We start from the raw sequence: 10,896 nt of genomic DNA on the forward strand, positions 1-10,896 counted from the left end.
CCCTTGTATTAAATAATAAATAAATACATAAAATAAAAAAATTAATAAATTTAAAAAACGGACCGATCCACTGCTTGGGTTAGTTTGACCCACCTTGAGATCCGTTCCCACTCAGTGACAGTGTCTACAAGCCACTGCCACCAGGCCAGTGAACCGACGTCCAGGCAGTGACAAAAAACGTGATCAAATTACATTGCTCATCATAAGGTGTTTGTGAGACGCTCTTTGTATGTTTCCTCAATTAAGACCTGTTTTCCATTGGTGTATTTGAAAAAAGTGATGAACCTGTTAAATTCACTACAAAACGTTAAGAAGATGAAAGTAATGTTTGAAGGAATATTATTTTTCTATCGACATGCCGGCGGGCGGGCACAGATAGAGAGTGATAAAGCAGCACCACCCGCGCGGGGCGTGCTGACGAAAAGGCAAGCGCTCCTCCTCTCATCGCGTCCTTATTAAGACAGAAAAAAGACGCTGTTGAATTTGACCTATTCGCAGTTCGAGCTGGTGCTTAACGCTGGAGAATATCACCACTTCGAAGTTCGAACTGCTGTTGAAACGGAGAGGTAAGTGTTTTTCGTTTGTTTTTATTCAAAACATGCCTCCAGTGCATTTGTTCATGGTTAGAGATAGTTGTGTGGAAAACACTATACAAAGTAGCACCATGGATGTGGGCCTACAACACTGGCCTAGCAAACATGTGCTCCTACATCGACATAATTGACGAGCTCCAGTTAAGCATTGAATAATTATAAAACGTCATGGTGCTTTTACTCATTTAAAGAACTAAACCGACGCGTATTTTCATCCGGTGGTCAGGTTTGCATTGAATGTGAGCACGAGGGACGCTAGCTTGTTGCGTTAGCTTTGCGGAGCTAACAGCTTGCACTTTTGTTATAGAACAACAGAATGCAAGTACCATGATAATTTCTGTCATTAATTTTTGTGTAAGACACGATGTTCACTGGTTAATTACATGATTCTTAAAGCAAAGGTTACTGTGAATGCAATTTTGGTAAGATTTTTGTAGTCACACTGCATAAATCTGTCTGTTGTTTAAACTTCAATATAAACTATTATGTTTGAAATCGTTAATTGGGATGGAGGGATTGATATTTTTTTAATTTATAATTTATTTTTCTTACACTGATATTGTTAAAACTCCATTTAGCCTATAGTATTAATAATTCTCAACACAAAACTGTCTTTTTTCTTTATAGAATAAACAATGCCTTCCCTGAGATGCAGGAAGTCCCCAAAGCAGGATACTATTGAACATGCAGTCAAGGGTCTGGACAAGACTGCAGAGTTAGAAGCGAAGTATATAAACTCATTTAAAGGTATGATGTTAACGCTTTTGCTAAGATATATTATTGTTTTCTGATAACCAAGCTGACATCGTTTTTTAAGTGGTTATTTTACATTAAGAGTGTCTTGACCTTTTCTTTGTCAGTTTCAAGTTATTTCAGTGAGCGTGAAACCTGATGGTAGGAGTTCGATCTAAATTAAGGCTGTACTTGATGACGCCCTCCGGCATTTTTATACCACAATAGACCGGTGAACAAGTCCGATATTGATAGTCTAGTGTAAAGCACGTTATACGTCACAGAGATCACGTGACGCGATCCAATATGACTGTGTATACAGTGTATGTCATTGTTATGAAACTAAATAATCTTAAAGTTTTTTTTTTACGTAACCAGGTGCCATTGACATTTGTACTTTCAGTCCTAATACATACTGGCTAATGCAATGCTGGAAAATGAATTTTGGCTGGTCTGTTCCTTTAAAATCATAAAGAAGGGCTCTGCTCTATCCCTCACAAGAAGCAATGTTTCAAACCACCCTACATTAGTATAGTGGCCCAAATGAATATGATGACTCCTTATTTGTGTGCTTAAAAATATGACGAAGCTATCTTGATTTCCCTGTTAACTAGGTCGAGGAGTATTTACCAAGGCCCCTTTCAGGAAAGACGACTTTATTCTTTATTATGGAGTACAGAGGAAAATTGATAGATTCTGATAAATCTCAACGCAGGAAGATGGATGGAAGAGGCACTGTCTTTTTGGAGGTGAGGCAAAGATTGAGATGTTATCTTATTTTTGTTTTTATTTAAAAAAATAAACACATACTCATCCCATAAGTGTTAGGGGAAAAATCATTCTCTAAGCAAAAATGTATACCGTATTTTCGCACCCAAAAGACGCGCCGTGTCAAAGGGCGCAACACCTGTTGAGGCCGCTATTTCTGTCTTTGTAACATATACTGGACGCACCGCCTGACAAGACAATAGCACAGCTGCTGTTAGCATAGCATGAACTTGGCAGAGCTGCCCACACTGACACAGCCGATAGCAGCCTACTATGCCCCAATAACATGAGCAATCACCCCATTGTTGCAGCAGACGCCAAGTCTCTATTGACAATAGCTGACAATGGCTCAGGCCAATATTAGGTGCATTGGCAATAGCCTACAAAGCAACGTCAGGGGAGGGACTTGGCTGCTCACCACACTCCTTAGAGTCACGGTTTCAAAAAAAAATAAAAAACTCATCATACAAGCAAACAATGAAACATAGAAATAAGATTAACACAAACATGTATCTCTCATGCCATCAATATACCCAAAAAAAATGAAAATAATACAAAAGCCACTCAGCCTTAGCTAATTCAAGCAATGCATTCTGGGAGCAGAGACCCACAATCCCATAGCTGTTTAGAGAGATTTGCATGGCTGTTTAAAGAGATGTGCTGTTATGCTTTGGACTTTTTGTCTGTTGTCTAAACCTGGGACGTTTCTTGCTTGCAATAACATAAATGATAAGACAGACTAAAACATTGTGGACAGCTGCCCTTTGTCCAGCTTTTTCCAACACCATCACCCAAACATTATAGTCAGATGGTGTATTTGTCACGGTCGATTGTAAGCATGGACAACTCACTCTTTGCCCAGCAGGGTGTGCTAACATGCACTTCCAACAGCTCGTTGATGACAAGGGCTGATGGACGTGAGTGGTACTTTGTCCATTTAATGGACGCATCGACTGACAGGGCGCTTTGTTTGCTTATGACTGCGAAAATACGGTAATTACTTTTATTCATGCGTTGAATCTGTACAAATGAAAATATAGACCATGAAGTCTCAAAGACAAGCTGTTAATAGGGCCTGATTCCAATAGAAATTTATTGTATGATTTGATTTAGAAGATTTAAAAATTGTGGATTTCCTATTTTTATGTTTTGTGTACACAAGATTGTCTCAAAGATTAATTTCTGACATTGATTGAATAATTTTTTTTTTTTTTTTTAAATCTATTTTAAGTGTTGATGCCGCTCAAGAAGATGGCAGTCTGGGAAGACTGGTTAATGATGACCACATGCACCCCAACTGTAAAATGAAGAAGAAGACAACAGAGGACAGACCACACCTCTGTCTGTTTGCGCTCCGAGACATTGATGTTGGCGAAGAAATAACTTAAGACTATGGACCAGCTGGCCTTGGAGAACACAGGTTTGTAAGATGCATCTTTAAGTACAATAACAGAGCCCACTTGTGGTGTTCTGGTGATGTAGTTTCCAATTAGTTTGGCAATCTAATAAATGTATGTTGAGGTTTCTATGGAAGTTGAACATGCTGACTGACTGGGGGAGTTCTCCATTGTCCACTATCTGTAATTCAAATTTGTGGGTCTGAGTCAAAGTTTGGCTCTTCAGGAACAACGAACTGGTCAGGGAGTGACAGTATTACAAAGTTCTGCGTTACTCTTTTCTGGGCGGTGGCCCTGTTAGGCCATCATATGCCATATTGCAAATATCCCCATTGTGGGACTAATTAAGGACATCTTTATGTTGTGGTTTCCCTACCAGAACCAGCACCAACCCTGTATATTCATGATATAAAACACTGTTTCAATTTGATATTTAGCCTTTCTATACTGTAAAAATAGAAGACCCCAGGCTTTCCTGCGCCCCCTTGCCCAATTGGTGGTGTTCAGGAGACAACCTGGGACTGAAATATCAGTCACAACCAGTGTTGTTTTCGTCACTGATGACTATGACGAAAATACTTCGTTAACGCCCCTTTTTTAATGACGATGACAAGCTAAACGAGGTTCTTTTATGACGAAAACATGACGTGATGTACATGAATTTTTTTCGTTGACGAGACAAAATTGTTAGCATGTGGTTCATAAATTATTTTATGTTGCTTTTAGTGAAATAAAGCCACGACAGTTGCCCAACAAAATGTTTTGCTTCTCTGCTTATTTTGGAGCAGTGAGCATTGATTCCACTGTTGCCACTTTTTTCTGTTTGTAATGAAGAATCCTTTGTAGTCCATCCAAAAGTCTTTGTTATTGGGTGGAAACCTTGAATGCCTTGTTTTAACTCAAATGGACTTAAACCCATCCATCCATCCATCCGTTATCTGTACCGCTTCTCCTCACTAGGGTCGCGGGGGGTGTTGGAGCCGATCCCAGCTGTCTTCGGCAGTAGGCGAGGTACACCCTTGAATTGGTGTCCAGCCAATCGCAGGGCATACATAGACGAACAACCATCCACGCTCACACTCATGCCTAGGGGCAATTAGAGTGTCCAAGCAACTTGCCATGCATGTTTTAAGAATATGGGAGGAAACCGAATTACCCAGAGGAAACCCACGCAGGAAGGCCGGAGCCAGAATCGTACCTACGACCTCAATATTGTGAGGCCATCCTGCTAACCAGTTGGGCCACCGTGCCGCTTGGACTAAAACCTTTGTGAATAAATTGACGAAAACTAGGGTAAAACTTTTTTTGCGTTTCCGTCGATTAAAACTGGACTAAAACCCTTTTTTTAGTTTTCGTTGACTAAAACTGGACTAAAACTATAACGAATTGGGATGACTAAATGTGATGTAAACAAATCAGCACTTTGTCCAAATGACTTGGACAAAATCTAAAATGCCTGCCAAAAACAACACTGGTCACAACACGTGTCTACAGAAGATTAATTGGCATGGGCGAAATTAATTAGTTTTATTTCATTCATGAGCTTATGTTTTGTTTTGGGTGGCTAAGGCTTAAAATGTGTAAAAATCTAATCCAACCTCAAATATAATTAATTCAATAAATTTATGATGCTACTAAAACATCGAAGCAGCCTCCTCCAGGCTTTACAGACTCAGAAATGGAGGTATGCGTATCGTGTACTCATCCTGTCGTGTCTCGAGATGTTAAAATTGCAGTTAGATAGACGTGTGCTGATTAGACAAGACTTCTAATATATCTGGTGTCACAGGATATTTGTCAGTGAATGTGTATGTCTGGTTTGAGGCTCACTCAGCTTTTTCTTGTGTTGTGGGGTCCAGTTGAGTTGAATTGCGTGTCAGGTATGTTGGCCATCTGACACCCAACTGTCAGGTTTGTGTTTGTGGGGACCCCGTAGAGCCATTTTTATTGTTGACATAAATCATAGCTAATCATCTTTTCCTTCATTATCATATGAAATACAGTTAGGAGTTGTATGTGCCTTTACTATGTTATAATCTTAGAACCTACCAGCCACTACAGGTGTCCGACAAGAAGACTTTTGGCTGTCCTGTGCTCCATTGCGCCCCTGGTGGCGTTCAAAAGACAACCTGTGACTGAAATATCAGTCACAACATATCTCTACTGAAGATTAATTGTCATGCGCTAAAGTAATTGGTTTTGTTTCATTCGTGAACTTGTTAGTTTTTGTTTTGGGTGGCCAAAGCCTAAAATGTGTAAAATTCTGATCCATTTTCTTTTTTTAATTCATTAAATTAATATTCAACTTGTTCATTAGGATGGAGGACAACCGACAATGACTGAATCGGCTGAGGTTGATGCCACCAGAACATCGAAGCAGCCTTCTCAAGTTTTGACAGACTCTGAAAAGGAGGTATGCGTATCATGTGGTCATCCTGTCGTGTCTTGAGATGTTAAAATTACAGTTAGATAGACCTGTGCTGGTTGGACAAGTTTTCTAATATATCTGGACATAAATCGTAGCTAATAATATTTTCCCTCATCATCATATGATATACAGTTATGCCTAGTATATGTCTTTACTATGTTACAATCTAAGAACCTACCAGCCACTACAGTTCTCTCATTGGGAGACTTAAGCTTTCGTCAGGTTGTCGACTGCTGCATTGCCCTCTTATTGGCTTTAAGTACACAACCTGTAACTGAATTATCTGTCAGAACAGAACCTATGTGTCTACAGCAGGTGATTTGGCATGTGGATTCTTCAGATTTTTAGAAAATAGGTAAAATTGTGATCAAAAGTTTAAAATGTCTAAAATTCTGGTATAGTTTGCAATAGTATATCTATTAAATCATTTCAAAACTTCTTAACAAGGATGGAGAACATTGGCTGTGACCGAATTGGTTGAGGTTTAGATTACCAGGACCATTGAGCAGCCTCCTCGGGATCTACAAATTTAGGAATGAAGATATGCATCCCATGTTACAATCCTGTTATGGCCCGAGGTTTTGAAGTTGCAGTTACATATTGGGCTGGGCGATATGGCTGATAAGTACATAGCGATATAAGTATTTCATATGGGTCCATCGATACACATTGAATTCTTTTTTTATATTATTTTATTTATTATCGTTTTTATTTTCCAATATTTTCACTGCCCTGTTAAAAAAACATTTAATGTAGTTTTCCTCCCGGGAGCTTTTTGTTACGGTCAATTAATTTTGTTATTACATTATTTTGTCATATCATTCATCAATATTTTAGTTTTTTTTTTTTTTTTCAAATAGAATTAAGACCTTTTTCTGTGCAGATTCCTCTGGGGATTAAGTATTTAATGGGTTCTCAATTTTCTCTTGGACTCTGATGCAACCCAGTCTCCTCCCTTGGACAAAAAATATGGGCTGAATCTTCCTTGGAATAACGACACAGATTCTGACGAATCATTGTCAAATCCTGCCCCTGAACTTTGCGCCTCAGACCCAGACCATATTACTATCCCAAGGCTCAGGAGGACCAAAAGTATACAGGTAAACAACCCATATAGATTTCAGGGAATCTTACAAGCAAATTGCATATATTTTATTGGTCTCCTGCCTTCTATCCTTTATATTTCGTTGTTGTTGTTTTTTAGATTAAAAAAACAGGCTGACTTTGGAATGGATAAGCATTATTACTCCAACTCAGATGACAGTGGAGATGAATATATTCCGGATACAAGTGAGGCCTCTGATTCAGACGGAAGTGAATCTTTGAAAATTGTGGACCCTCTCTTGAAGTCTAAGAATGCCTTCAGAGATTTTTCTCCCACACCACGAATCTCAAAAGCCACCTCAACGCAGGTTGTTAATCAAGGGCGTTCACCCGTTCGGAGGAGTAGCAGCACTGGTGTGATTCTTGAATTCTATGGCTCTTCAAATATTTGTGCAGTTTAACACAAATCATCCAAAATAGAATTCAAGCACATCTGTGACAGAAATTCAAATTCAGAAGTCAAAGAGAGAGAACAAAAAAAAAAATCTAATGCTGCGCTTCTTCCGAAGACATATACTGTAAACATTAAATGTATGTTAGGACAATCTTGAAAAAAGTATTAGAACACCCTTTACTTTTATTTCTTGTTAATTTTATTAACCAAAATATGTCCATTTTTATTACAGATTAATGAATACAAAATTAAAACTCTAATCAGCTACTTTTTAATCGTTATATTTGTATAAACAAATGTTATACATCTGTGTGTTAACTTATACAAGAAATGACGGAAAAGCAAGGGTGGTTTAGTATTTTTTTATCGTATATAGTCTGTATAATATCTTTAACCTATGCTGATGCTGTTTAATACTGATTTAAATAATAATAATAATGTCATAATCTGTTGGTTTTACATGAACAAAACCTTTCAAGCACTTTTTAAAATTCTAAATACTACCTCTTGTCAGTAAGTTGGTTCACAGCACTGCCTTGGAGTGAAAGTGTGTAGTGCTGAGACAGTCGGTATGTGCTGAGTCGTCTGACGTTTGTGTGACTGGTACCCAGGAAGGTAGCAAAACCAGGCAGTGTGTATGTCGTACCCAGGAAGGCAGAGAAACCAAGCAATATGTATGTGGTACCCACGAAGGCAGAGAAACTAAGCAGTGTGTATGTGGTACCCGGGAAGGTAGCAAAACCAGGGAGTGTGCATAGATACAGACCCCAAAAGTGATTAAAACCAAATAAAGTCCCCAGAAGATCATCTGTAGTCAGGTGAAGGACCCTGTACTTTGTTCAACTCATTTACTCCCTTAGACGTACAAAGACGTCTTTTAATGCAATGGCGCCCTCTACCAAAGACGTATAAGTACGTTTCCTGTCTTTTTTACGTCATAGTGTACATAAGGGTCTGATGCAACCTCTGACTGAGAATCAGCCTTGTCCGCATTGTGAATCATGTAAAAATCACCCAGCAGGGGGCAGAGGTGCAAAAGATCCGCCTTGAATCTGCGCCAGAGGTACAAATGGGGGGCGGGATCCTGGGGTAGACTTATAAGTGTGGAGAGCAGCGTGGGTAGCAGCAGCATCGGCAGCACTAGCAGCAGTCGCATTAGTAGCGTTAGCAATGAAATCCTCCAAGCAAATGACGATCGAGGAATGCTTTTTTGTAAAAAAAAAAGCTTCCTAAAAGCATCAAGGCGATGGAGACGCTTTGGTTGAGAGGATGACGCTTCGTCGTCGTCACAACAAACAGGCGTCTAAAGAGGGTGCGCGTGCCTTGCGGCCTGCCTTCGGACAATAGCCAAAGCAGCTGAGAGTCCTCACCAGATCCCCCCGAACGAGGAGGTAAGCGCTCGCAAGTTACCATTGAACATGTGGTTTTACCCCTCATGCTTTTATTGTACATATCATGCATCTTGCGGGCAGAAAATGTCGCATAAATGTGCAGTTAGACGCGAGCGTATCTCCTCCCCGACGAGGAAACAACAATACTGAATGGTGTGGTAATCATGCATACTTTCTAAAATTCACAGATTGTGCATCCCGCGGCAAGAAAGTTCCTCCTCGTCTTGTTGGTGTAAAGAAAGGTAAATTATAATATGAAACTTCACACGCCAGCAATAAAATGCAGCAATAAATATATATTTCCAATTGTTTATATTTCTGTAATTTACAGGTTGTGCATCAGGAAGCAGTGGTTCCGGATGGCGTCACACTGGATGGCAACCGAGGAAAATCGACTTTACAGCAACCCCTGGACCACTGAATTTGGAGTCTGAGGAGCCAGCTGATTTCCTGCAGCTGTTTCTCACGGATGAGCTTCTGCAGCACATCGCGGATGCCAGCAATCACTTCCCAGACAATTATTTTCACACAAACCCCAGTGGACAAACACAAGCTCGCCTATTTTCCACGGACCAGCAAAGCCAGACCACAACGAAAGTGTCGGGTCTGTTTGCGCAAAGGCAAACGGAGTGAAACAAGAATGTGGTGTGAACTATGTTGTGTGCCCTTGCATCAAGGCAACTGTTTTATTTTATATCACACAAAAAAAAAGTATGTATGACACTGATGTATTTCATTTTTGTACATAGTTCAACAGTTCAGTCGTTTAGTGTTATGTGCAAATAAATTTATTTTATCAAAAACATATTTTTTGTGCTTTTTTTTGTTATTTTATAGAAGGCATGCATTATTTAGATGTTAGAGGTGTCATAAAAGCCATAAATAATAGTGTCAAAGTTCAAATTATGGTCAAAATGCATCAGTTTACAAAAAGCTCATTTTCTCAGTTTTTTCCCCAGGGATTGGAGTTTTCATGAAATTTAGCTATTTTCAAATGCCGATTGTTCAAGAATGGAAAAAGATAGGAACAAACATTTTTTTTCTGTTGAAAGAAGAGAGTCTCATCTTTCTTCGGGTGTGCTCCATGTCTATATAGCATTAGAATACAATATTCTGTGGGCCTTGCAATATTAGTCAAAACCCAGGAAAACTCTGGGATTGAGTGGGTTGCTCCAGTGAAAATGGCTAGTATTTAATGAGTTAAGACTGGTTAGGACATCCGGCTCGCAGTCCCAAGGTGCAGGGTTCGATCCCGGGACCCAGCTTTCCTGTGTGGAGGTTGCATTTGTGAGTGAGTTTGAGCGCAGATGGTTGTTCGTCTTTGCGTGCCCTGCGATTGGCTGGCAACCACTTCAGGGTGTGCCCCGCCTACTGCCCGTTGACAGCTGGGTAGGCTCCAGCACGCTATCCTTGTGAGAATAAGCGGATTGGATATTACATGTATGTGTTTATGCCCTAGGCCAGGCGAGGGCAAACTACGGCCCGGGGGCCACATGCGGCCCGTTAAAAGTTTTAATCCGGGCCGCCGAACTTGAAAAAAATTTAATGAATAAACCTTGTTAATGTTTTATTTTCTAAACACTGTGGTTTTCAAAGACAAATATTATTGTTGGAATGCTTTTATTCACTTTCATATAAAATTAAATGTATTTTTTTTCTCAGATGAGGTGAGGTTTCCAAAACACTCCATCCATCTGCTCCTGGTCCGGCCCCTCTGTCATATTTTAGAACCCATTGTGGTCCTCCAATCAAAAAGTTTGCCCGCCCCTGCCCTAGGCTTTGTGTCTTTGCTTGGTTGACTGTGTAATGAGTGTATGAATGCATTTCTTTCTACCAGACACCTTGGACTTCCCATGGCAGATTAATAATCTATTTTATCTATCCATCAGGGTCACGAATGTCATTTGATGAGTAGAGAATTTAGAGTCTCCAATTAACCTAATATACATGGATTTGCGCATGGAAACCTGAGAAAAAGCCCTTAGTCCTACTTTTCCATCTGAACCACTTTATCCTCACGAGGGTCACAGCCGTGACATCCCAGCTGACTTCAGAAAGTAAGTGGGCGACGACTCATGATCTCTTGGTT

The 10,896-nt window shown here is 39.9% G+C and overlaps 1 long non-coding RNA gene across 2 annotated transcripts; it reads left to right on the plus strand.

The window, feature by feature from the left end:
- Positions 1 to 424: 424 nt before the first annotated feature.
- LOC148314139 (uncharacterized) lies at positions 425 to 7,252 on the plus strand. Of its 2 annotated transcripts, none has more exons than XR_015841944.1 (7): positions 425 to 566; positions 1,221 to 1,340; positions 1,940 to 2,074; positions 3,325 to 3,513; positions 5,808 to 5,903; positions 6,802 to 7,018; positions 7,123 to 7,252. It is a non-coding gene; the product is annotated as an uncharacterized LOC148314139 (long non-coding RNA). The 2 variants fall into 2 exon arrangements; XR_015841943.1 differs by having other exon boundaries at positions 6,866 to 7,018.
- The last annotated feature ends 3,644 nt before the right edge of the window (positions 7,253 to 10,896 follow it).

This window comes from Idiotropiscis lumnitzeri, unplaced genomic scaffold, assembly GCF_059441095.1.
Source record: "Idiotropiscis lumnitzeri isolate Australia: NSW breed Sydney's pygmy pipehorse unplaced genomic scaffold, RoL_Ilum_1.0 HiC_scaffold_411, whole genome shotgun sequence".
In the NCBI taxonomy this organism is placed as follows: domain Eukaryota; kingdom Metazoa; phylum Chordata; class Actinopteri; order Syngnathiformes; family Syngnathidae; genus Idiotropiscis; species Idiotropiscis lumnitzeri.